Below are 25,238 nucleotides of genomic sequence, written 5' to 3'. Positions count from 1 at the left end.
GAAGTGGGAGGCACTTGCCTCTCTGGCTGACCATTGTGTATTGTGTCATACAATGGAAGTCGGGCTGCATTCTGAGTCAAATGCTAATGAAGAGATTGCAGGGACTTCAGGGCAAAATTAACAGGAAGAGGTGAACAGCCGGGGCCACCCTACAAACAAACATAAGAATGGCCAGAGTGGGTCAGACCAAAGGTCCATCTAGCCCAGTATCCTGTCTGCCAACAGTGGCCAGTGCCAGGTGCCCCAGAGGGGATGAACAGAACAGAGAATCATCAAGTGATCCATCCCGTCGCCCATTCCCAGCTCCAGGCAAACAGAGGCTGGGGACCCCATCCCTGCCCACCCTGGCTAATAGCCATTGATGGACCTATCCTCCATGAACTTATCTAGTTCTTTTTTGAACCCTCTTATAGTCTTGGCCTTCACAACATGCTCTGGCAAAGAGTTCCATAGGCTGACTGTGCACTGGGTGAAGAAGCACTTCCTTTTGTTTGTTTGAAACCTGCTGCCTATTCATTTCATTTGGTGACCCCCCCCCAGTTCTTGTGTTATGAGGAGGAGTAAATAACACGTCATTCACTTTCTCCACACCCGTCATGATTTTATAGACCTCAGTCATATCCCCCTTAGTTGTCTCTTTTCCACCATACTTTACAGGTGGAGAATAACGGACTGGTCTAATATATCTCGGGGTGTGGAGAGAGGTTCTGGCATCCTGCCTCTGGGGGACAAGATGCCAATGGGCTTGGTCATCCTGGTGGAAAAACCCTGTGAGAAGAGCTCTGGGGGGAGCAGGACCTTGGTAGACAAGAGCAGTGGCGGATTAGCCCTGGCCAATTGGGGCCCCCCCTGAAAAATGGCTCCCTCGTGCCCTGACCTGCTCCACCCTGCCCGGCGCTGCTGCGTGCCCGGGAGCGGGGCTGGGGCACAGGGGCTTGTCTCGCTCTGCCCGGCGCTGCTGCGTGCCCGGGAGCGGGGTTGGGGCACGAGGGCTTGTCTCGCTCTGCCCGGCGCTGCTGCGTGCCGGGAGCGGGGTTGGGGCACGAGGGCTTGTTTCGCTCTGCCCGGCGCTGCTGCGTGCCGGGAGCGGGGTTGGGGCACGAGGGCTTGTCTCGCTCTGCCCGGCGCTGCTGCGTGCCGGGAGCGGGGTTGGGGCACGAGGGCTTGTCTCGCTCTGCCCGGCGCTGCTGCGTGCCGGGAGCGGGGTTGGGGCACGAGGGCTTGTCTCGCTCTGCCCGGCGCTGCTGCGTGCCGGGAGCGGGGTTGGGGCACGAGGGCTTGTCTCGCTCTGCCCGGCGTTGCTGCATGCCCGGGAGCGGGGCTGGGCCGTGGGGGCTTGTCTCGCTCTGCCCGGCGTTGCTGCGTGCCCGGGAGCGGGGCTGGGCCGTGGGGGCTTGTCTCGCTCTGCCCGGCGCTGCTGCGTGCCCGGGAGTGGGGTAAACCCCTGCGCCCCAACCCCACTCCCTGGCAGGAGCACTGGGTGGGCAGGGCCGGGCAAGCCCCCACACTCCCCAGCAGGAGCGCAGGGGAGACTGCAGGCAGAAGAGGTGGGGAGGTGGCCCAGGACCCCATAAACCCCTAATCCACCTCAGGACCAGAGGGCATCTTCTCAGTTATGTTGAGGTGCTAGAATGCAGGGGATGATTTTACTTTCTAGGTAACCCTTTGTTTCCAATATTTCTGTTGCTGTTATTGGAATCTCTGTTCCTTGCTCACTAAACTTAGCCTCGCTTTCTATATAACCATGTCTAAATGTGGCGTGCTATGTAGAGCTGGGCTTTAAGTTGTAACTAGGAACCAGTGGTGTTTTGTTCCTTTGGGACCAGCAGCAGTACTGTGTGCATCCAGTGGAATGGGCTGGACAGTGCAGAGGGATGCTGGGAGGACTCACGGGTTGGACTGTGCCTACCGCTAGCCTGCATGAGGGATGCTGGAGCCCGCACAGGATGAGAAGGGGGGTGATTATGTTGCTTGGCAGGCGCAGACAAGGCTTCCTCATGCTAAAGGCCTGGGGATAGGGAGGTGCCTCACAATCTTGGGTACCCCTTCCCTTTTCAACCCCCTTTTCCTTCCCTTCCTGTTGGAGGGTGTGAGGTTTAAATTGCCCTCTCATCACCCCTCCAGTGCAGCAGTATAAAAAAGTAACCATTGTCACCCTTGGTGAAGCGTCACGTTTTCACAGGTTTGCAAACAGCACATAACATTTGGGGGCTTTTGCCTTGAAGTTTTTTCCCCTGGATCCGTGCAATCAACAACAGCATCAGCCGCCACAAAGCCTTCTTGGCAGGTGACAAATGATCAGCTGTTCTACTGTGAAACCGCCCGCCATAACAGCAGAATCTCTCTCTCTCTCCCTCTCTCCCTGGAGAGAAATCCTGCTGTGCTGACTGCAAAGATCTCCACGCAGAACGGGAAAAGGGTCATCTTCCCCTGCAATCGCAATCATAAATCGGCCCATGACCCATATCTGAGCTACCCCAATTTACATCAGCTGGGGATGTGGTCTCATAAGGGAGCCCTGCACACAGGTGAGCATTAGGAGGTGTTTCAAGGGATGGGAGGGGAAACAAGCACAGAGAGGGGAAAGACTTGCCGAACGCCACCCAGTAAGCTAGGACTAGAATCCAAGCCCCCTGGCACCCAGGCAGTAGACCAGTGTTTCTCAGTCCTTGCAGGTTGGTGACCCCATTAGCTCTCCCAGGCTGAGAAGGTGGAGCCTGGCCAGTATTTGGCACCTTTCTTTCTGAATGATCCCAGGGAAATGTAAGAGTTTCCTCATTCGTCATCCAGGGTTCCCAGAGGAAACTCTGAGTCTGCTCAAAAGAGTCCTTTCTCTGGGAACTCAACCATCCCACCATCGACTCCTCTCCTGAGAGCTCAGCATAGTCCATACACCCCTCCCTTGGCCACGTAGCAGGAGAGGCTATCTAGCCAGCTGCACTTGCTCTTGCGCTAGCTACCCTACAGGATCAGCCATGAGTAACTAAGGACTGAGCATGTATTTTTAAGATAAACATTTTTATTAAAACAACAGAAAATTGGGAGGCAGTGATGGCTAGTGCAGTGTTTCTCAGTGGGTGTGGCATGACCCCTTGGGAGGTCAGGAAAGAGAATCAAAAGGCGGGTTGCAAGGCACTGAAAATTGTATGACAGTTCTAAAGCAGCAAAGAATCCTGTGGCACCTTATAGACTAACAGACGTTTTGCAGCATGAGCTTTCGTGGGTGAATACCCACTTCATCAGATGCAAGTAGTGGAAATTTCCAGGGGCAGGTATATATATATGCAAGCAAGAAGCAAGCTAGAGATAACGAGGTTAGTTCAATCAGGGAGGATGAGGCCCTGTTCTAGCAGTTGAGGTGTGAAAACCAAGGGAGGAGAAACTGGTTCTGTAGTTGGCAAGCCATTCACAGACTTTGTTTAATCCTGAGATGATTGTGTCAAATTTGCAGATGAACTGAAGCTCAGCAGTTTCTCTTTGAAGTCTGGTCCTGAAGTTTTTTTGCTGCAGGATGGCTACCTTAAGATCTGCTATTGTGTGGCCAGGGAGGTTGAAGTGTTCTCCTACAGGTTTTTGTATATTGCCATTCCTAATGTCTGATTTGTGTCCATTTTCCATTTCTAAAGCAGTAGAATAAAATGTCCAGAATAGCTTTGGAGCACCAAAGCTTCACTGCTATGGGTATGGGGAGGTGATACATTTACTGTAAAATCATAGTAAATAAAGTGAGGGGGGTGGCGAAAATGTTTGGCTTTGAATATGGGTTTACTAACCTGTAAGGACTGAGAAACACCCATCCAGGTTAGCTTCGGGAAAGCGCCAGGATTCAGCTGTGTGTGTGAGATGGGGGAGGGACCCTTGGAGGATTGCACAACGTTCCTGGAGGCGGCACATCCAGGCTTGTGCTGAGTAGGTGCTGAGATTGCATTTCCAGTGCTTTGCCAATGGGCCAGGCAGCCTGCCAAATAGCCACTTCCCTTGCAATCCATTGCGCTGTATCTTGCTCCCTCTGGCTGCACAGGTTGCAGCCCCCAAAGTCAGGTACGTATGGAGTTGTACTGTCTGGGTAGTGGTAGATCCTCTTTTTTCTCTTCTCTCAGAGTGCAGTGCTGCTGTGCACGAGTCTGGCTCGCTCTTTACCCCACCTTCCTATTTTCAAGATGTCCCAGAGAAGCAATGCTGCTGTCAAAATCGCATCATCATCAAAACACCAGCACCAAGACAGGCCTCGCGCTTTCTCCTCCATTACAAACAGCAGCCCCATCGATAGCATCCTCATCTCCAAAATAAACAGCCCTTAGAAGCTGAGGCAAGCAGTCTCCCGGGACTCCGAGTGGCAATGGGACACAGAGCTGTGCTGTACGCACAAGCCGAATAATGCCTGACAGAGCTCAGGAGAGAGGAGCTGGTTTAATAACAATCTCATCAATTACTGAGCTTTCAAATCTCACTCATATGAGTGTATACTCTCTGTGTGCTGGTGTCTGGGCTTGATCCAAAACCCACTGAAGTCAGTGGGAGTCTTTTCCCCCTCATTTCTCCCCTCAGTGTCCTATTCATGCAGAATCCAGGGCCCATTCCTGCAGCTACTGCCCGAAAGGAGAGCAAAGTGCTGTTAATAGACAAAGAGCAGATGTTCCAGTATCATAGAATCATAGAAGATTAGGGTTGGAAGAGACCTCAGGAGGTCATCTAGTCCAACCCCCTGTTCAAAGCAGGACCAACCCCAACTAAATCATCCCAGCCAGGGCTTTGTCAAGCCAGGCCTTAAAAACCTCTAAGGATGGAGATTCCAGCACTTCCCTAGGTAACCCATTCCTGTGCTTCACTACCTTCCTAGTGAAATAATGTTTCCTAATATCCAACCTAGACCTCCTCCACTGCAAATTGAGACCAATGCTCCTTGTTCTGTCATCTGCCACCACTGAGAACAGCCAAGCTCCATCCTCTTTGGAACCCCCCTTCAGGTAGTTGAAAGCTGCTATCAAATCCCCCCCTCACTCTTCTCTTCTGCAGACTAAATAAGCCCAGTTCCCTCAGCCTATCCTCATAAGTCATGCGCCCCAGCGCCCTAATCATTTTTGTTGCTCTCTGCTGGACTCTCTCCAATTTGTCCACATCCTTTCTATAGTGGGGGGCCCAAAACTGGACACAATACTCCAGATGTGTCCTCACCAGTGCCGAATAGAGTGGAATAATCACTTCCCTTGATCTGCTGGCAATGTTCCTGCTAATGCAGCCCAATATGCTGTTGGCCTTCTTGGCAACAAGGGCACACTACTGACTCATATCCAGCTTTTCATCCACTGTAATCCCCAGGTCCCTTTCTGCAGAACTGCCGCTTAGCCAGTCAGTCCCCAGCCTGTAGCAGTGCATAGGATTCTTCCAGTGATGAGCTGCCAAAATCTTAACAACCGGTTCCCTATAAAACGTTCTGATGTAAGGCGGGAGTGGGGGAAGGGCCGGGGAGGAGACATACTCGTGGGGCTGGGGGCCCATGCAGGGCCTGGGGAAAATTGCCCCCCCCCAGCAGCCCTGGAACTTGAAGTCCCCCCCCCTTACCTTGCCTGCAGCTCAAAGCAGCAAGATGACTCAGGAGCTCAGCTGAGCTGCCCAGCTGGTGCCAGCGGCTGGCCACGCTGCAGCTGGGGGGAAATGGGGGAGGGGCCGGGGGAACCTCAGCCTCCCCAGCTGGGAATCCTGGGAGCAACAGGATGGTGCAGCCTGCGGACCGGAGTTCTTTGCCCACCCCCTGGCCCTTTAACAACCGGTTCTCCACGGAGGTCTAATTTTAGCAACCGGTTCTTGGGAACTGGTGGGAACCGGCTCCAGCTCACCACTGGTTCTTCCATCCTAAGTGCAGGACTCTGCACTTATCCTTGTTGAACCTCATCAGATTTCTTTTAGCCCAATCCTCCAATTTGTCTAGGTCACTCTGGACCCTATCCCTACCCTCCAGCATATCTACCTCTCCCCACAGCTTAGTGTCATCCACAAACTTGCTGAGGGTGCAATCCATCCCATCATCCAGATCATTAATGAAGATGTTGAATAAAACCAGCTCCAGGACCAACCCCTAGGGCACTCTGCTTGATACTGGCTGCCAACTAGACATCAAGACGTTGGTCACTACCCATTGAGCCCACTGATCTAGCCAGCTTTCTATACACCTTATAGTCCATTCATCCAAGCCATACTTCTTTAACTTGCTGGCAAGAATACTGTGGAAACCATATCAAAAGCTTTACTAAAGTTAAGGTATATCATGTCCACTGCTTTCCCCATATCCACAGAGCCAGTTATCTCATGATAGAAGGCAATCAGATTGGTCAGGCATGACTTGCCCCTGGTGAATCCATGTTGACTGTTCCTGATCACCTTCCTCTCCTCTAAGTGCTTCAAAATGGATTCCTTGAGGACCTGCTCCATGATTTTTCCAGGGACTGAGGTGAGGCTGACTGGTCTGTAGTTCCCCGAGTTCTCCTTCTTCCCTTTTTTAAAGATAGGCCCTATATTTGTCTTTTTCCAACAGGGCCGCCCAGAGGATTCCGGGGGCCTGGGGTCTTTGGTGGTGGGGGGCCCCCGCTTCAGCGGTAATTCGGCAGCGGGGGGGCCCCCCGCAGCAGGCCTTCAGGGCACTTTGGTGGTGGGTCCCAGAACGGAAGGACCCCCCGCTGCTGAATTACTGCCAAAGACCCGGCTGCACTTTGGCGGTAATTTGCCGGCGGGGGGTCCTTCCACCAGACAGACACCAGACCTACTGCTGGCCAGGAGGCTCAGTTAAGAGTAAATAGTTCTAACTTGCCAGGAGTTATTTAAATAAAGATTGCATGAAAACACACACACACACCAACCAACCAACCCACTTCCCTTCTTTCTCCCCGGAGCCCTGCAGCTATGGGGATTCCTGTGACAGCCATGCAATGGAATGGCGCAAGATGGGGGAATTTTGATACACTAAATAGAATCCTATGGCCTGTTGGCAAGGGTACGGGGGTGTAGGGAGTAGGCACAGGATGACCTAGAGTTCTGGGAAAGAGCATGGGCCTTTCTAGGCTGACATTTTAGGCTAATCCCACTCCTTCCAGCTCCCCCTCACACACACAACCACTGGGGCCCCTTCTGCCCCTTTTCTGAAGAGGTTAAACCTGGAGTGCCGGTGAGCAGTAGATGCCATGGCATTCCGGCCATTCATAACCCTCTGCATAGGTGGCAGAATCAGGAACAGGGATAGGCTTTGACTGTCCAAACTGGATGCTTCCCTTGAGGTCAGAAGGAAGGACTCAAACCAAAAGCTTGGATCAAAACACCTGTGAAGTTTGTGGGGTTTCACGCCAACCTAGACTTGAATTATGCAGCTTGTGCCCCTCTCTGCTGTGAGTGAGGCTTGTTTTTGGGGCACCCCCTTGAAAAGAACAGTCAGGTGCTACCCATGATGGCAGGGAAGGACACATGTGTCTCCTGTCCCGTCTCTGCTCCACATCCTGCTGGTGGCTTTGGCTGGACCTTTGTTGAGTTCAGCATCTACAGCTTGGCAAGGGCATGGGGTGAGACTATTAGCCAAGATCTCCACACTGGCCTTGCTACCAAAGCGTGAGGCCCATCTCAGTGCTGGCACTTTGATGATGATGCAATATTAGCAGTAGCTTTGCTACCACAGCCGTAAGGTAGACCCCTCTAGAGCCTATTGTGCCCCCACAGGCTGCTCAGAGGTGGTGGTGGTGGAGCAAGATTAAGTTGGGTTGCTTGTGTCTGATCGTGTGAGAACGTGCCATCTCTTGGCAATAAGCTGGGGGAAATGTAACAAGCACTCCTGGCTTAGAAGACAGATGCTGCCAGTTACAAAATGGCCAGATTAGCACTGCAGTTGTTTGGCTGTGCCATATTAAAGAGCCAGCCAGAGCAAGGGGGTGCTGGGAAAATGTTCCTATAAGAATGCACTAGAGATCAGGAAGCCATCAAAGAACAGGACCTCTAAAGATGTGGGGGTTAGTTCCATGATGTCACATATAGGGAATAAAAGGGTATCTGACTTCAGTTCAGAACTACTTGGTCTTCACAAACAAGGTCAGCTCCCAGACTGCTGCACTGGGCAGCAGAGTATGGAGAAGAGGTGAGCAGCCCTCAGTGGTGAAAGAACGGGTTAAGGGCTATTTTAAAAAGCTGGTCATGAACAAGTCCATGGGACTAGATGCAATGCATACGAGGGTGCTGAGGGAGTTGGCTGATGTGATTGCAGAGCCATTTGCCATTATTTTTGAAAACTCATGGCGATCAGGGGAGGCCCCAGATGATTGGAAAACAGGGCCGCCCAGAGAGGGGGGCAAGTGGGGCAATTTGCCCCGGGCCCCGCAGGGGCCTCCACAACAGTTTTTCGGGGCCCCTGGAGAAAGGTCCTTCGCTTGCTCCGGGGGCCGTGGAAAACTCTCGTGGGGCCCGGGCCCCTGGAGCTTCTTCCACTCCCGGTCTTCGCCAGCAGGGGGGGGGGGTCCTTCTGCTTATCAAGGCAACCTTACCCAACCGCCCTCCTCCCTCAACACCCTGGCTTTGGGGGCACACTCCAAGGAATCAGGGCCAAGTGATCTGACTGAGGGCTGTTGTCTTTCCTAAATACAAGCGGAGCTGGTTAACATTTTTGAGCTGAACATTTTTTTTTTTAACGGAAAATGGCTTTTTGCCTCCCCTCCCACACACACCCTTCAAATTGGGGGAGGGATTTTTTTAAAATGTCCCATTAGCTCTGAATACAAGGCTCTCCCATGCTTGTACGTAAGAATGGCCATACTGGGTCAGACCAATGGGCCATCTAGCCCAGTACTCTGTCTTCGACAGTCACCAGTACGAGAGCCCAACACAGCAGGGCAATTTTGTAGAAATCCACTCTTGTGAGCCCCTCGGAGCTTCTGGCAGTCAGTTAGGGTCACCCCTGACCATCATGGCTAATAGCCATTGAACTTATCCTGCATGAACGTATCTAGTTCTTTTTTTAACTCTGTTATTCTTTTGTCCCTCACAACATCCCCTGGCAAAGAGTTCCATAGGTTAATTAGGCGTTGTGTGAAAAAGTACTTCCTCCTGTATGTATTAAACCTCTTGCCTGATACTTTCAGCGGGTGACTCCTAGATTTTGTATTGTACGAAAGGGAAGATAACATTTCTCTGTTCACTTTTTCCCCGCCAGTCATGATTTTATAGACCTCTATCATGCTCCTCATCCCTTAGTCATCTCTTTTCTAAGCTGACCAGCACAAAGCTTTTTAGTCTCTCTGCGTATGGAAGCCATTCCAGATCCTTATGTTATGGAACATTAGATGATGAGCCTTGAGAGCCAGAGGGTGGCTTGTTATTCTCCAATGCAACGACCAGAATGCCCCACAGTGTCCTTCACACTAACATTCCCAGATGGCCGGTGCAAGGATATTTTGAGCCCTAGGCAAAACTTCCATCTTGCGCCCCCCCGTCCCTCCCCCTGGAGCATCACTTATTATAAACTTTCAAAAATGAATACTGCATAATGTGGCATTGTTCATTAGAATTAATACAAGGGGGTCAGAGGAGATGATCACAACGGTCCCTTCTGGCCCAGGGGAACCTATGGGCAAGGAGGAGCCTGAGAATGCCCCCAGCTCACAGGGTCTCTAGACGTTCCCAGGCTCTGAGTACTTCGCCCTCTGGGGGGGACCCAGGGGCAAGGAGGGCAGAGCCGGGCTCTCCCAGGGAGCAGGGGAGGATCTCCCTGGGGATCAGGGCCGGCTCCCCACATTGGCACAGTGCCACCGGGGAAGGGGGGGTTGGATGCAGCACCTGCACCTCCGTTGCGCTGCAGGGTTTAGTTTCACTTTCCCTCATCCCAGGAGGTGGCTGCGCCCGGCCCCAGGCTCAGCGTGTCGGAGGGTGAAGCTCACCTGAGCTCAGGGCTGCGTCCTGCCTCCCCCAACGGCTCCGTCCCTTGGCTGCGCTGGTCGCCACGCCTGGCCAGCTCTCTCCTCTTTGCTCTGCTGCAGACTCCCACTGACCGTCCTGCGCGGCGCCCCTTGCTGCGGGGGTGGGTTTGTTATGGAGGCCTCGCTCCCCACCCTGCCCTGCTCAGCTGACTCCTGTGATGCTGGACACCGCTTTTTGGTGCCCTAGGTGGCCGCCTAGTTCGCCTAGTGGTTACACTGGCCCTGGGGCCATGAAGCTGATGGTGTGATGGGGAAAGGCAGAATCACCTTTCTGAACTCCCTCCATCTCAAATGTTACAAAGTGTATTTTGGAATCACTGTTATCAGGACTTCATGGCTCCTGCAAAACGATGCCCTTCAACGGACAACACCTATAATGCCTACCCTACCTGGAACGCACAGCACACCTTTCTATCCATCGCAGCCCCAAATCAACTGATACAGAGGCAGTCACTCAGATACACCCGGAGTCTCCATTTCAACTGTTCTAACTTACTGCATGTCTCTTTACCGAAGCCATCATCAGAACCACATTCTGAACACAATGCTACTATCCCTACCCACGACAGGAGGGGTGAGGGTGGGAGGAACTCCATTTATACCAGCACAAAGAGGAACCCTGGCCAAGCAGAGATGAGAAATCCCACTCACAACTGAGATTTCCTGCAGAAAAACACCTTATTTTAGCTTACATTCACATCCACACATGAAGAAGTGTCAGTTGTTTTCATTTAATATTGTGGCACTGAACCCTGGCACTCTCCTAAACCCAATCTATCACTGTGCATTTCCTTTTGCAGGTGTTTACAGTCAACTGCACTGACTTGGCTTGTGGTTTTGGCTGCTAGAGTCAAGCCAGGAGGTTTGACTTGGCTTGACCTTTGCATTTCCCGGGTTGCCTAGGTCTATTATCTAGGCCGTTCACATTAATACATCAAATAGAGCTGGCCAGTAGCCTTCTAATCCTGAATAGGCCCTTTAGCCATTGCTAGCAAACCCCTTCTCTGTTTTGAGCACAAACAGTCCTTGAATGGGATTCCATGTTAAATGTTGTGATGCATGTTAAAGCATTGCAAACATTGTTAGAAAAGTTGGGCCAAATTCTCCTCTCGGTTACATCTGTGTAAATCTGGAGTGATCGAGTTGACATCATTAGAGTCATCCTGGATTCACACTAGTAAAACAGAGCATAATTTGGCCCAATAGTTGTTATTTAGAGAAGTAGTTACCTATTTTCTGGAGTTATGGGTATATCACTGTAGTACCTACAGTCCTAGCTGAGATTGGGGCCCATTGTGCTTGGTACTGTACACACACATCATAGGTTCCTGCACTAAAAAACAATCTAAATTTTTGTTCATGTATTATTATGAAAGGCTGTCCTCTGTATCTGACAGTGACATCACAGCATCACATGTATTCTCCTGTGGCTGTACAGACACTCTGTGAGGAGCAAGATCACTAACAGTTGTTGTTGATGTAAGCCTTCAGAGACTGCAGAGTTTTCCATCAATTCTATACCTTGTGCAGATGCTCTTTTGAGGGTTGTGTAATTCAAAATGGTTGTGAAAAAAGAGACCAAGAAACACCACTGTGAGCATAACAGCCTTGTTTCAGTGCATTCAGTATGGGAAATGGTTTAGGGAGGCTACTAGCTGAGAGTACTTGATCAGTCATGTTGTCATGGAATTGACAGATAATGTTAACAAATCTATTGGGACAGGCAAACTTTTCTAGAATTTTCCAGAGGCCATTTCTACACATAGTGTCAAACTTTTTTGGGGAGGGTGGGGGAGCCAATGAAGACAGCCCACAGTTCCATGTTTTGTTAAGTGAATTTTTCCTGAATCTGTCTCACATCAAAAATCACGTCTGTCGTGCTCCAACCTAGGGTGACCAGAAAGCAAGTGTGAAAAATCGGGATGGGGGTGTGAACTTTTCAGCGGAGCTCGCCCAGAATTTGGTGGGCCATAAATGGCTTTCAGGGAATCATACAACAAATTTGCAGTGTGAGTATAAGTGTAACATTGTATTTTTTCTGCTTTCTTTTCCCACCAGTTATCCTGTAGAACACAAAGCTGTACTTGAGCCTTGGTTTGCAGGTACTTGAATTTGTCTTTCTTTGATGTTGATTCTTTATCATTTTGCCAAGACATAAACACATCATTCTTTTCCTTGGGGATCTTTTTTATTTCATCATCGTTTTCATCAAACCAATCCTGATGCAGTCTTTGATTTTTGCCTAGAGCTGCTTCAGAGGCTTGAAGAATGGCTGATTTGAAGATATCCCACTTTTCCAGGATGTTATTCGGTGAGGAGGCAATACTATCCATTTTTCCTCCATGTTTTCCCTCCGTTTTTCTGGATGAAATGGGTGTCTCAGCTTTGTGATGTTCAATTTTGGTTTAATCCGTTCAGCATTGTTTGCTTACCATGGACACTGAAAATGGCTCTGATCATTCTGTGGTAAATCCAACAGTTAGCCCCTCGCATTGCTCTGGTGATTTTGACGTCCTTTGTGTCTCTTGGCTGTATAATGATGTACTCAATCAGATACCAGTGCTTTGACCTCAGATGCATCCAAGGGCATTATATATGTCAGCTTGCCTGAAGGTTGTATTGGTAATAACAAACTCACAAGCAGCACACTTGCTGACCAGGGGGAGATCACTGCTGTTCATTTTCCAAATTGCATTGTTCTTTATCACACCACTCCAAACCTTGCTATCTTCTCCAGCTCTGGCATTAGAGTCTCTCAGAAGTATGCATTTGTCTTCACTGGCTATAAATATGATTATGTCATCCCCAACAGAATAGAACTGGTCCTTTGCTTCTTCTGTACTGTTCGTGATTGGAGCACAAGCACTGAGACAAGTGTCACAAAGTGGGATTTTCCGCTGGGAAGTTGTCAGGTCATTGGATGTTCATTTTGGCCCCCCCGGCAAGTCTTTCGGTGATTTCAGGCAGCTGTTTCTAATGGTGTTATTGTGTATATGAGAGACTGACAGCGGTGACTTCCCCACACAGATGGGCCAGCACCTCTGAGCCCTAAGCTACGGCTCCCCGGATAAGACAATCATAACAGAGTGGACAACCAGGCCCTGAGGCCACCCCCAAGTTTCCTCTTCCCTTGTGCTTAGTACTTGGCACATGCATGTCCCTCCAGTCTATATTCCATAGGCCAAGGGTATAAACAGCCAACCTTCTCCGACTGTCCTTCAGTGCTCCCTCCACCATCCAGAGCAGTTGTCCAGCGATCCACACCCTGGTCTCCATCAGGCAGGCCAAACAAGTTATAGGTAGTTTAAGATCAGTGTGTAGATTTAAGTTAATAAATATCAATTTACTATTTGATTATTTTCCCCTGCTTTGAGCCTTTTGTAATTTTAGGCCACTACAGGCCTTGCCCATAAGGGCATAAATATGATTACAAAGAGGGTTGAATGGGTGTTCCCCTTGCCCCATGATGTTCCCCATGGAAAATGCCCTCAAGGCCCTGAGGAACGGCACTTGGCTAAAGGCAGGGAAGCCTGTGAGGCCTCCTCCAAAAGGATCGTAAGACTTGGCGTCAGAACCTGCGCCAGCAAGAGGCCATGGTAGAGCGTGCATCTGGGAGACCATCCCACTAAAAGGCAGCACCTGGCCAGACCAGTGTGTTGTCTAAGCCTTCCGAAGTGCTGATGTCTGTTGCAAAATTCGAGACTGAAAGGGACACTGTCCCCTTGGTAGGATGACCCCCATGCCTATAAGAAATGGTGGTAGCTGGCTCCACCAGCTAAGTTCTTTGGACAGAGCTGAAGAGAGCATCTCCAATGGTTCCAAGAGGCTGCACAGTGGGGATCCAACCAGACTCCCATGCATGCAGCCTGCTTCCCAGGATCCTAGGGTCCAGAGTAGAAAAAGGATCTAGGCCGGCTCAATAGTTCATCCACATTGGGGCATTCATTGGAACAGTCAAGACATGCTAGTAGGATCCAACATGCTCCAGTGACCAGTCGAAACTGTGTTGGGGGCTTGGAACCTCCACTGGTGCTGAGTCCCAGTGATTCGCCCATAGGATCCATTGGGTTGGCTCCTGAGAAATTCTCTTACTTGTGGCCAACCAACTCTAAACCATTCTTCCCCAAGGACCAAGTGGCACTTTAGGTCCCAAGTTTCCATCAGATTTTCATCTCAATCCATCTATTTCACTGACTAGGTTTTTTTCAAAGTCCTATGGCCACGCTGTGGAGGGTGAGCTGCACAACACCAGGCAGTGCTAAATAGTTCATGTGGAAACAGAACTGATCTGACCCTTTAGTTACCCTGGGAATCCAACCTCTACTGAGATTTGGAAAAGTTTTCACTTAGTTGGGGTTCCTTTTCTGCCTGCCTCTGAGCTCCTTGGTTTGGGTGAGGGCTGGAAATGGAATCTGAGACAGGCTCTTTCTTATGTTGCTAGAAATTCTCTTCTAGTGAGATTTCACCAGAAAGGCAGAGGGGAAGGGGGAGTCTGATAGACTCAGATCTGAATCCCCCCTCCTACTCCCACAGGGTTCGAGATTTGTCAAGACGTACTTCCTGGGAGAGCTCCCGCCATTCCTGCTCTTGCATCCTTGCAACCTCCACCACTTCCCTGTCCACCCGGGCCTCTACAGCTCCCTTATGAACAGCTGATTGCATTACTCATACGTTGTATCCCAGGCTCTCGGTTATGCCAGCCACCTCCATTGACATCAACTGCACCAAAGCAATTGCGAGGAGACAGTGCAGACACACTTAGACAAATAGCGATGTAAACAACTAACAAAAATCACCGGGGGGGCTTTGCAAGAGCATATTAAAAGCAAGAAATTTAAAACAACATGATTTTTATTACAAACAAATCTAAGATGTTCGTAGCTGGATATTTAATATACTTTAATCTAGTTTTGTGGTCTCTCGCTTTTTAATATCCACTTTCTCAAGCCTCGGGGGTAACCGAATAATAGAGTTGTTCACTTGTTTTACATACAGCAGCACTGAGGAAAGGCCAAGTCCCCAGCTGGTGTAAGCTAGCACTGAGTTAAAAGGAATGTTATCAATGTATACCAGCTGACCATCCGGGCGTTGAGGAATGGGGGCTGCAGCATAGGTGGCTAGATGATGTTTGGATAGGTAGCCAGACAACCCCTCCCCAAACAGCATCATGGTGCTATAATCATTGCAAAGATGGGTATTTCTATTTGTTGAGCATCCAGAGCAGGGGTTGGCAAACTTTTTGGCCCGAGGGCCACATCTGGGTGGGTAAATTGAATGCAGGGCCATGAATGTAGGGCTGGGGCAGGGGGCTGGGGTGTGGGAGGGAGTGCAGAGTTCAGGAAGGGGCTTAGGGCAGGGGGTTGGGGCAGAGGAGGGGTACAGGGTGTACGAGGAGGCTCAGGGAAGGGGGTTGGCGTGCAAGAGGGCGTGCACAGTGTGGGAGGGGGCTCAGGGCAGTGGTGCACAGAGAGGGGTGCAGAGTGCGGGAGCGGGCTCAGGGCAGGGGTGAAGGAGGGGTGCGGGGTGGGGCAGGAGGGGTGCAGGGTGTGGCAGGGGGCTCGGGTGCAGGAGGGGTGCGGCAGAGGACTAGGGGAGCTCAGAGCAGGGAGTTGGGGTGCAGGCTCCGACCTGGCACTACTTACCTGGAGTGGCTCCAGGGTGGCAGCAGCACACACCAGGTCCAGGGCAGGCTCCCTGCTTGCCTGCCCTGGCCCCATCCCAGCCCCACTCCGGGAAGTGGCTGGCACCATGTCCCTGCAGCCCCTGGGGGAGGCGGAGCAAAGGGCTCCACACTCTGCCTTTGCATGTGGGTACCTCCCCGCAAGTTCCCATTGGCCGCGGTTCCCCGTTCCTGGCCAATGGGAGCTTCGGGGGAGGTACCCACAGGCAAGGGCAGTGTGCGGAGCCCTCTGCTCCCTCTCCCCCGGGGCTGCAGGGATGTGGTGCCAGCCACTTCTGAGAGCGGCTCAGGGCCCACAGTGCCACAGGGGCAATCCCACAGGCCGGTTCCAAAGCCCTGAGGGGCCGGATCCAGCCCACGGTCCAAAGTTTGAGCACCCCTGATCCAGAGAGTCCAATGAAGAAAAAAGTCCCTATTGTGCTAGGTGCTGTAGAAACAGTGAGAGAGGCCATGCCACAAAGTTTACCATCTAGCTAGACAAAGGCAGTATTATTATCTCCAACTCCCCAGAGGGGGAATTGAGGCCAAGAGAGACTAAGTGACTTGGCCAAGGTCCCACAGGGAGTTTGTGACAGTACAAAGACTTGACCTCAAGGTCTCCTGAGTCCCAGTGCAGTGTCTTAACCATGAGAACATCCTTTCTCTGACAGAGTGATGCTTGATCTCTTTGTGCCATCGTCTGAACCCTGAGAGGTGTGTGGTTGTGCCTTTATTCACAGATGTCTTGTGCTGGGCTCCACTGAATAGAGACCATAACGTTACTAACAGGCAAGAATATATTTTTATTAGCAGTACCTGCACAGACCAGCTCTTGGATCTGAGCCCATCCGCATGGTTATTTTGTTTGCAAGAGAGTGCACGCATAGGGCGGGCAGAGGAATGCAAAGAATGGATTTTTTTTTTAAACGTAGTTTGATTTCAAGGCAACAACTCATTCTTGGCTGACATCCAAGGTATTCTAATGATCTGGGAATGCCGATTCAGATTCCACAGGAATCCAACTAAAAGCGGTTTGAGGATAAACCAGAGTAAAGCCAAGGAGGCAGTTGACAGAGGGGGGCACTGGGCCTGAAATTGCTCCAGGCTGCCTGGGCTTCATTAGCAGCCTTGATGGGACCTGACAGCAGATCTCTCTGGCTCCTTATAGGGAACAGGGAGAGGAAGTGGTTGCAGACAGGAGCTGCAGAGAAGTAGGAGGCTCTTGCAGGAGACCCGTGCTGGGAGAAAAGTTGGGGTCTGGAAGCTGGAGCCAGAAAGCTGGGCTCCAGCTCGGAAGGGCTGGGCGTGGTGGCTACATGAAGAGCAGACCGTGACAGAAGATGAGCTCTGGGTGGGGTAGAAGATGCCAGAGCTGAGTGTGAACTTTTGCATGGTGGCAATGGCCGTTTTTTGGGGACCTTGAGGATAGTTTTGAGCTGACTCTGTTGTTAAACAAGGCAGGGGTGGTGTTAGCCAGGAAAAAGATGGTTGGAGTTCTTAAGGGGTCCTGAAGAAGGGAGATGGAGGCAGGGGTCTGCAGAATTGCCCCTGGCCATGAGGCGGCACTCAGGAAGCAATTGACCAAGTTACACAAGTAATTTGTGTTTTCCAGTGCTCTTAAAATTTTCCTCGCGCTCTTGAAACGTTGACTAGGACGGGAAACATGTCCGATTGCAATCGACAAAATCATGGTCGTTTCACAGCCTGACAGTTGAGCACACATGCAGGTTTGCTTTCTGGCTGCTGTGGCATTTCCCCATTCCCCCTCCACCGCCCGAAGTGGAAGAGACTGTAGTAGAAAAATATATCCTCATCCCCAGCCCCTGGCAGCACAATCCGGGGACCGGGAAGATGGATGGAATGTTCACCTGTCTGTGGCAGGGAGATTTGTCTGGTTTCTCCTGTTCAGCCCTTGAGCAGGCTGCATATGTGCGCAGGTAGCAATGAAGACAGGCTCTGAGAAAAGAGAGACATCTGATGGGAGGGTGTTTTCTGCACATAGGGGACTAGACTGTAGCTTGCAAGTCACAGCCCTGTGTAGAGAGCAGTGTGAAGCGGCCCTGCTCTACAGGAGCCTCCATAGGGCCCCATCGTTTCCCTAGGGTTCCTCTTTATCCTAACACGCCCCCAGAGGCACAAAGGAGATTGCTCCCCAGCACGCTGGCCCTCTTCAGCAGCCTTTGGTGGTGACGGGGTGGTGGAGCCACAGCCTTGCCTGCCCCCCACCCCTTATTCAGCATGGAGCAGGAACAAGCAGCCCCAGTGTTCCTCAGAACTAAGGGACTGGCCACGTACTTCCTGGCCCTCATCCTCCCCTTGTGCTCACTCCGGGGCGGCTCCGGGGTGTCAGAGCCGCCCTGTCTGCTGTGACTTGGAGGACTCCATCTCCCTGGTCGGGGCTGGGGCTTAGATGTGTTCCATGTTGCCACTCAGTGAGAGTGGAACTGCACCCACCCTCCAAGCGTCAGCCAGGTGAGCAGTTCAGTAAGGAAGAGGAGTTGGGGGGGGGAACGTTCACGGCGCTGCTTCTGGGAGCGCTATTACACCCTCCCCTCAGCAAGTTTAGTGGATCTCACAGGAGCGGGGTAGCAACTGAGAGGAGAGGAATCTGAGCTGGAGACTTGGGCTCACATGGGTTGGTCTGAGGATCTGGCCTGGCAGAGCTCACACCAAGATCCTTTGAGAAATAAGCAGATCCAGGCAATGCCCCCCCATTGCCAGTGAAGAATGTGTCACAGCACAGATCCGGGCGCTGCATTATCCCAGCTCTGCTTAGTTAGCTAGTCGTCCTGGTGCCCTGAGGCCTCCTACAGCATACTGTACCCAGGGCCAGTTCCACTGTGGTGGCAGAGTGCCCCATCCCATACTCCCCCTATGGAGAATGGGGTAAGAAGAGCCTCCGGCACTCTGCATTACAGTGAGGTAAATCTGCAGAGCAAACAACTAATCCAAGGGCCAGGAAAGATATTGGAGACCATTAAGAAACAGGGCTTGGCATAAGCATGTGTTTATAATGCAGCTGTGCACTTGGGTGTGCCTGCTTTATCAGCACCCCTGCGTAGTGCCAACAACTGCCTGTGCCTGTTTGGTCAGCACAAACTTTGCTCCCGCCTTGGGAGCTGAACAGCGAGGGGAAAACTGTTCTCCCAGCTGGAGAACATGTCTCCACAGCGCCCTCTGGCTGAGAAAACCCCCTCCGTATTTGATTGTAGTAGCACCCAGAATGTGCTAGGTGCTGAACAGACATAAAAGAAATCACAGTCCTCAGCCCAAAGAGTGACAAGCACCTGGTCTCTCATATGCATAGATATCGATATCCTCCTGCGTCCCCCTATTGACCCAGCTGCCAGCTCTCCACTCTTCTAGCCCCCAAATTCTACAGCAAAAGCAATAATAAATAAATAAATAATGTCTCCTGACTCCTTGGCCACTGGAGCACATGGCCTCTAGGAACCAAACTCCTACCTCTGAATATACAGTTTGTGCCCTCAGAAGTCTCACTGACATATGGCATGATTGTAAGTGCTGTCGCTCCATTGCTGAGCTGTCAAAACAGCTGCTAAAACCCCAAGGAAAACTCAGAACATATTCTCTTTGGAGACAATTTGGCTTCTCTCTCATGCAGATTCTCTCTCTCTTTCCCTGGGCTTTTTTCTTGTAGCTATTATTAGAGACATTTGCATGAAAACAAGACCTTTGTCTTTATAATGAATCCACTAGCTCTGCAGCTAAGTCCCCCTCCTGATGTCAAATAATTCTGGTATCATGCCATCATAATCACTTCCAGGGCAACCGGCTGTGATGTCATAACCAGAGAGTATGACTTCAGACGCGGCAATAACCGTCGTGGGGGATGAAATCTAACAAAACTGCTGGATGCCTCATGGAAAAAATTGGAAAGCATTCTGCTTAGAGGCAGATCTGCTTTGCTTTGCTCCTTGTTTAAATTACCAGCTGGGGCTGCATGACAAGATCTTTGCTGCAGAGGCAATTCCTCTCCTGTTGCTTATTTCCTACTCCTGAAGTCAGAACACTTGTGGTAGGACATCACCATTATTGGCTGCAGAGATGTAAGGAAGTTACAAGGAGAGGATTGAAGACAGAGGAACAGAGGCCTGTCCCTAGCTTATGATAATGACTGACTGCCCATCTATCCAAAGTATCACAGTGCACTTTGCAACTCTGTAGATCACACACTGCACCGTTGAAATGCAGCTACATCTGGCCAAGGCCAACAAGACAAATCTCTATAGGAAAGTGCTATAGGATGATGACAAAGAATCTTGGTTTCTAAAGGGACCAACTTGAAAAAAAAATATTCTTGCTGAGCCTCCATGCTGAGCTTCAAGCCACCTTTGGGCTGCTCTAATTTACACGGAGCACTCCATGGCTATAGTCCGGCCCTGCCCCGTGGGGCAGTGAAGCTGCTCTTCACTGGCAGAGCGGGAGGGCAGAATCCCTCCCCTCTGTACCCCAGGTGTGACCAGCTGAGCTGACACGGCTGGGATCTGAACCCCTTGTTCCAGGGAGTAAAGATGTTTCAAACCTAAAGCTTAGGCCCCTCCAGCAATGCGACGTTTCATAGGAGAGGGAGGAAACCCTCCTTGCTAGAGCTGAGATTCCCAAGGCAGCCCTGGGGATTTTGACACACGCTCCTATTGATGCTCATGGCAGCTGTGTATCTAAATCCCCGCGGCTGCTTTGAAAGCCTTAGCCATGGCACAACGGCTCAAATGGCTTCCAATCACAGCGTTTGTTGGTGAGTCTCATGAGGTCTTTCAGAAACAAAGCTGCCTGGTAATTGAACTACTGCAAGAGGAAAAACAGAGCCTCCATTCCCTGCTTACTAGCATTGCTTCAGAGCTGACTATTCCTTCTCTCCAGACACAGCTGGCGGCCTGAGCAAGAGTGCCAAGGGCTATCTGTCACCAAACAGTTAATTCCTCATTGCTGAGGCTAGTTACCTGGGTCCATGCTTGGGGGAAATGGAGAGAGTTTTTCTTCCAGCGCTTGAGATTTCTGACTTAAAAAACCCCACTCCTATTCCATAAAATAAAGGAGGGAAGGAAAAAAAGACTGTACGAAGGCAAAGGGCAATGGAGAAAGGGCAGTGAGAAGCTTTTTACTAATCCTCCATGGGAGAAACGCCAGGTTGCATGGCAGAAAATCACAGTGTCAAGCAAGCCGCTGATAATTTAGCGTGAGGCAGAGACTGGCTGAAGCTTACACCCACAAACGAGAGATGTCAGCTCAACATCTGCTCCTGACACCTCAGCAACTAATTATTTTGCAGCGTGCTATGGTTGGCTTGTTGGAAAAGCCCAGGGGCTGCCTCGGCCCTGTCAATAAACCAGAGTTTGACTGGCTGAAGAGGGAGGGGGAGGTAGAGAGACCTCAAAATGATCACCAAGGGATCAATTGAACTTTGTGAAGGTCACATAGTGCTGGGAGGGAGCGGGGAAGCGGCAGTAACCATGGGAGGGGACGGAAGGTTTCAGTGGCCCTGAGTCACGGCATTGCCAATTAAAGGGATGCTGGTGAGAGGCGTTAGATGCAGGCAAATTGGAGGAGGTTCTGAGCTGAGCCACCAGAACGATCAGAGATGGATTCCTGAGGAAAGATGAAGGCTCCAGTTCAGCCATGTTCTTAAGAACATGACTAACTTCAAGCAGGCGCGAAGGCCCCATGAAGCCAGTGAGCCAAAGGGTGGCTCAGGGGTGATCTAAGTAAGGGGAAAAACATGACAACAGCCTGGAAATATTCCAAAGGGTGTAAACACCCAGGAAGAGGCTGGACAAGGGATTAAAACTGAGGCCTGGTCTACACTACGCGTTTATACCGAATTTAGCAGCGTTAAACCGATTTAACCCTGCACCCATCCACACAACGAAGCCCTTTATATCGATATAAAGGGCTCTTAAAACCGATTTCTGTACTCCTTCCCGACGAGGGGAGTAGCACTGAAATCGGTATTGCCATGTTGGATTAGGGTTAGTGTGGCCGCAATTCGACGATATTGGCCTCCGGGTGGTATCCCACAGTGCACCATTGTGACCACTCTGGAAAGCAATCTGAACTCGGATGCACTGGCCAGGTAGACAGGAAAAGCCCCGCAAACTTTTGAATTTCATTTCCTGCTTGCCCAGCATGGAGCGCTGATCAGCACGGGTGGCCATGCAGTCCCAAATCCAAAAAGAGCTCCAGCATGGACCGTACGGGAGATACTGGATCTGATCGCTGTATGGGGAGACAAATCTGTTCTATCAGAGCTCCGTTCCAGAAGACGAAATGCCAAAGCATTTGAAAAAATCTCCAGGCTATGATAGACAGAGGCCACAGCAGGAACTCAACACAGTGCTGTGTGACAAGTGTAACGGAAAGCCAAAGAATCACATGGACGCTCATGGAGGGAGGGAGTGGGGACTGAGGACTCGAGCTATCCCACAGTTCCTGCAGTCTCTGAAAAGCATTTGTATTCTTGGCTGAGCTCCCAATGCCTGAAGGGTCAAAAACATTGTCGCCAGTGGTTCAGGGAATATGTCGTCAATTTACACCCCACCCAAAGAAAAGGGAAAAAAATTGTTTCTCGCCTCTTTTCAATGTCACCGTATGTCTACTGGATGCTGCTGGTAGACAGGGTGCTGCAGCGCTAAACAGCAGCATCCTCTCCCCTCTCCTCCCCGGTGGCAGACGGTACGATACAATATGACTGATAGCCGTCCTCATCATCATCCTGTGAGTGCTCCTGGCTGGCCTTGGTGAGGTCGGCCGGGAGCGCCTGGGCAAAAATGGGAATGACTCCTGGTCATTTCCTTCTTTAAGCTTTGTGTCCTGGAGATTCAGTCCTGGCAGATGGTGCAATAGGGCTGGTAACCGTCCTCATCATAGCAGCTGGAGGCTGAACTCCTCTCCCCCCCCCACACCTTTCATGTCTAATGGAGATTCTGGACTCTCATAGCAGCGGGAGGCTGTGCTCCTCTCCCCCACCACCCTTTAATGAGTAATGGAGATGTCCTGCCTGGAATATCATAGCAGCTGGAGGCTGCCTCCCCCTCATTTTATCTCACTAAAAAGTCAGTGTTTCTTATTCCTGCATTCTTTATTACTTCATCACACAAATGGGGGGATAACTGCCATGGTAGCCCAGGAGGGGTGTGGGAGGAGGGAAGCAACGGGTGGGGTTGTTGCAGGGGCACCCCTTAGAATGGCATGCAGCTCATCATTTCTGCAGGATATCTGGGGCTCTGACCCGGAGCGGCTGTGCTCTCTGGTTCTCTAGTAGACTTGCCCCATATTCTAGGCAAGACTGACTCTACTTTTAGACAAAACATAAGGAAGGGAATGACCTGGGAAGTCATTCCCATTTTTGTCCATGCGCCCCCAGCTGACCTCAGCGAGGCCAGCCAGGAGCACCCATGACAGCAGCAGACGGTACAAAAGACTGGTAACCATCTTCGCCAATTTCCAAAGCAGCAGACGGTGCAATAGGGCTGGTAACTGTCTCTGCTACCTTGCAAAGGCAAATGAATGCTGCTGTGTAGCACTGCAGTACCGCGTCTGTCAGCGGCATCCAGTACACATACGGTGACAGTGAAAAAAGGCTAAACGGGCTCCATGGTTACCATGCTATGGCGTCTGCCAGGGAAATCCAGAGAAAAAGGGCACGAAATGATTGTCTGCCGTTGCTTTCACGGAGGAAGGATTGAGTGACGACATTTACCCAGAATCACCCGTGACACTGTTTTTGCTCCATCATGCATTGTGATCTCAACCCAGAATTCCAATGGGCGGGGGAGACTGCGGGATCTATGGGATAGCTATGCGATAGCTACCCACAATGCAACGCTCTGGAAATCGACGCTAGCCTCGGTACATGGACGCACACCGCCGAATTAATGTGCTTAGTGTGGCCGCGTGCACTCGACTTTATACAATCTGTTTTAAAAAAATGGTTTATGTAAAATCGGAATAATCCCATAGTGTAGACATACCCTGAAGATAACGGGTGGAGTTAAGAAAAGGAGCAGTTAGGCCAGAGCTGCTCTGCCTCTTTCAGAGCGTGGTCATCTCTCTCTCACACACCGCAGGGTTGGTTTATGACAACAAGCATTCCCAGGCATACCTCGCAGGCAGCCAATGCCATTAGGAAGGGGTCGAGAATAGATTTATCCTCTGTTAATGGGATTTACCAGATGGAAATAGAGGAGGAGGAGCCAGCTCCATGAGATCAGCCAGCAGCTATGGATTTAGGCCTTGAGGCTCAATTCATACCTGAAGTAGAGCTGTGTTTGGTCAATATTGCCAGGAAGAACTTCCTAATTGTGACTCTGAGGCTGGGGGTGATCTAGGAGGGGAACTCCAGCAGTTGGGTCTTATAAACACCAGCCTGGCCACAGGGCTAGGTAAATGTGCAATGGGAAACAATCCTTCACTGGCAGGGAGAGGGACTGGGTGGCCTAGTAGGTTTTTTTCACCTCTAATGCCTGTGATCCATCTATATATATTTACACACTTCTACACAGTGGCACATGCCATCAGCCATTGTCCTCTCTCGTCTCCCGTTCTTTGGTTTCAGTAACAATGTCAGTCTCTAAAAAATGTAAAGTAAATTATTTTTGATAGCTATTCGTAGGCCCCAATCAAAAACATACTGTTGCTTTACGTCATCCATAATTTCATGGAGATGTGTGACTTGTAGCGATATGCCCCTGGATAACATGTAGACGGGCCTCCACAAAGCATTGGGTTTGGTAGTGTTGCCTCTCATGCATTAGGGAGCTCTCACAATGCAAGTCTCAGGAAGTACCGATGGATTCATGCCCTGAAAGGGACAAAGTCCACAGAATGAATGGTGTACGGCCTTCAGCCCTGCCCCTTTTCATGCCAGCCCCCTGTACAACTAACTCTGTGTGTTCTCAAACTCTTCCCTTCCTCATGCCCTTAAACCAACACCATTTAAGCCCCCATCCCCTCTCCTCACAACCCCTCTGCGGTCACAGAAACCATCCCCTCAATATGTTCATTTCCCAATCCACAGAATAAAGCTCAGGCGATTATTTCAAGTGACTTGAGTCTACACCTTTGGATCTTGCCAAATTCCATCGGTATAAATGACACCGTTTCCATAGTAATTAACGGACTTCAAAGACAAAAACAAACAAACAAACAAAAAAAACCACCAAGCGATGACTTGAAAAAGGACAAACCCCAAAGAAAAGAAGGTGCATAAAGAAATACCAGGATAGACCCCAGGATGGCACTTTGAGATTTATTTACCACTCATTTTTGGAGATAGTATTAATGGTCATGGCTCAGTAATGCAGACCCCCTAATCATGTGGCGAGAACAATTCTGTAGCACCCTTGCTGCTATGGCATCTACACCTAGATAAGAACGTAAGATTCCCTGATGACAGAGTGACAGACCCTGATTTTACAAAAGTTGTAGGGAACTTTCAAAACCTTTATAATTGTCAGAAGGAAAAAGCAGCTTCGAACTTCAGGAGAGACTGGAAATATCCTGGAGAGACATCAATATTCAGCAGGGTATTATAAATTCAGTTTTCAAAAATGCAAAGCACCCTTTATTGCTGCTATTATCAAGTGCAATCCATTCAAATGTTACAGCACATTGAA

General features: G+C 50.5%; 1 protein-coding gene across 1 annotated transcript in view; it reads right to left on the bottom strand.

Moving 5' to 3' along the window:
* The window catches only part of TNR (tenascin R), a 355,079-nt gene extending 330,749 nt beyond the window's left edge, over positions 1 to 24,330 (bottom strand). Inside the window, exon 1 of the mRNA XM_045027168.1 lies at positions 24,255 to 24,330. The gene's annotated coding sequence lies outside the window, so the exon portion shown is untranslated. The remainder of the gene's footprint in view (positions 1 to 24,254) is intronic.
* Positions 24,331 to 25,238: the final 908 nt, after the last annotated feature.

Source organism: Mauremys mutica, chromosome 8, assembly GCF_020497125.1.
Source record: "Mauremys mutica isolate MM-2020 ecotype Southern chromosome 8, ASM2049712v1, whole genome shotgun sequence".
Lineage (NCBI taxonomy): Eukaryota > Metazoa > Chordata > Testudines > Geoemydidae > Mauremys > Mauremys mutica.
The sequence above is the reverse complement of the archived record's forward strand: the minus strand, read 5'-3'. Positions and strand labels throughout refer to the sequence as shown.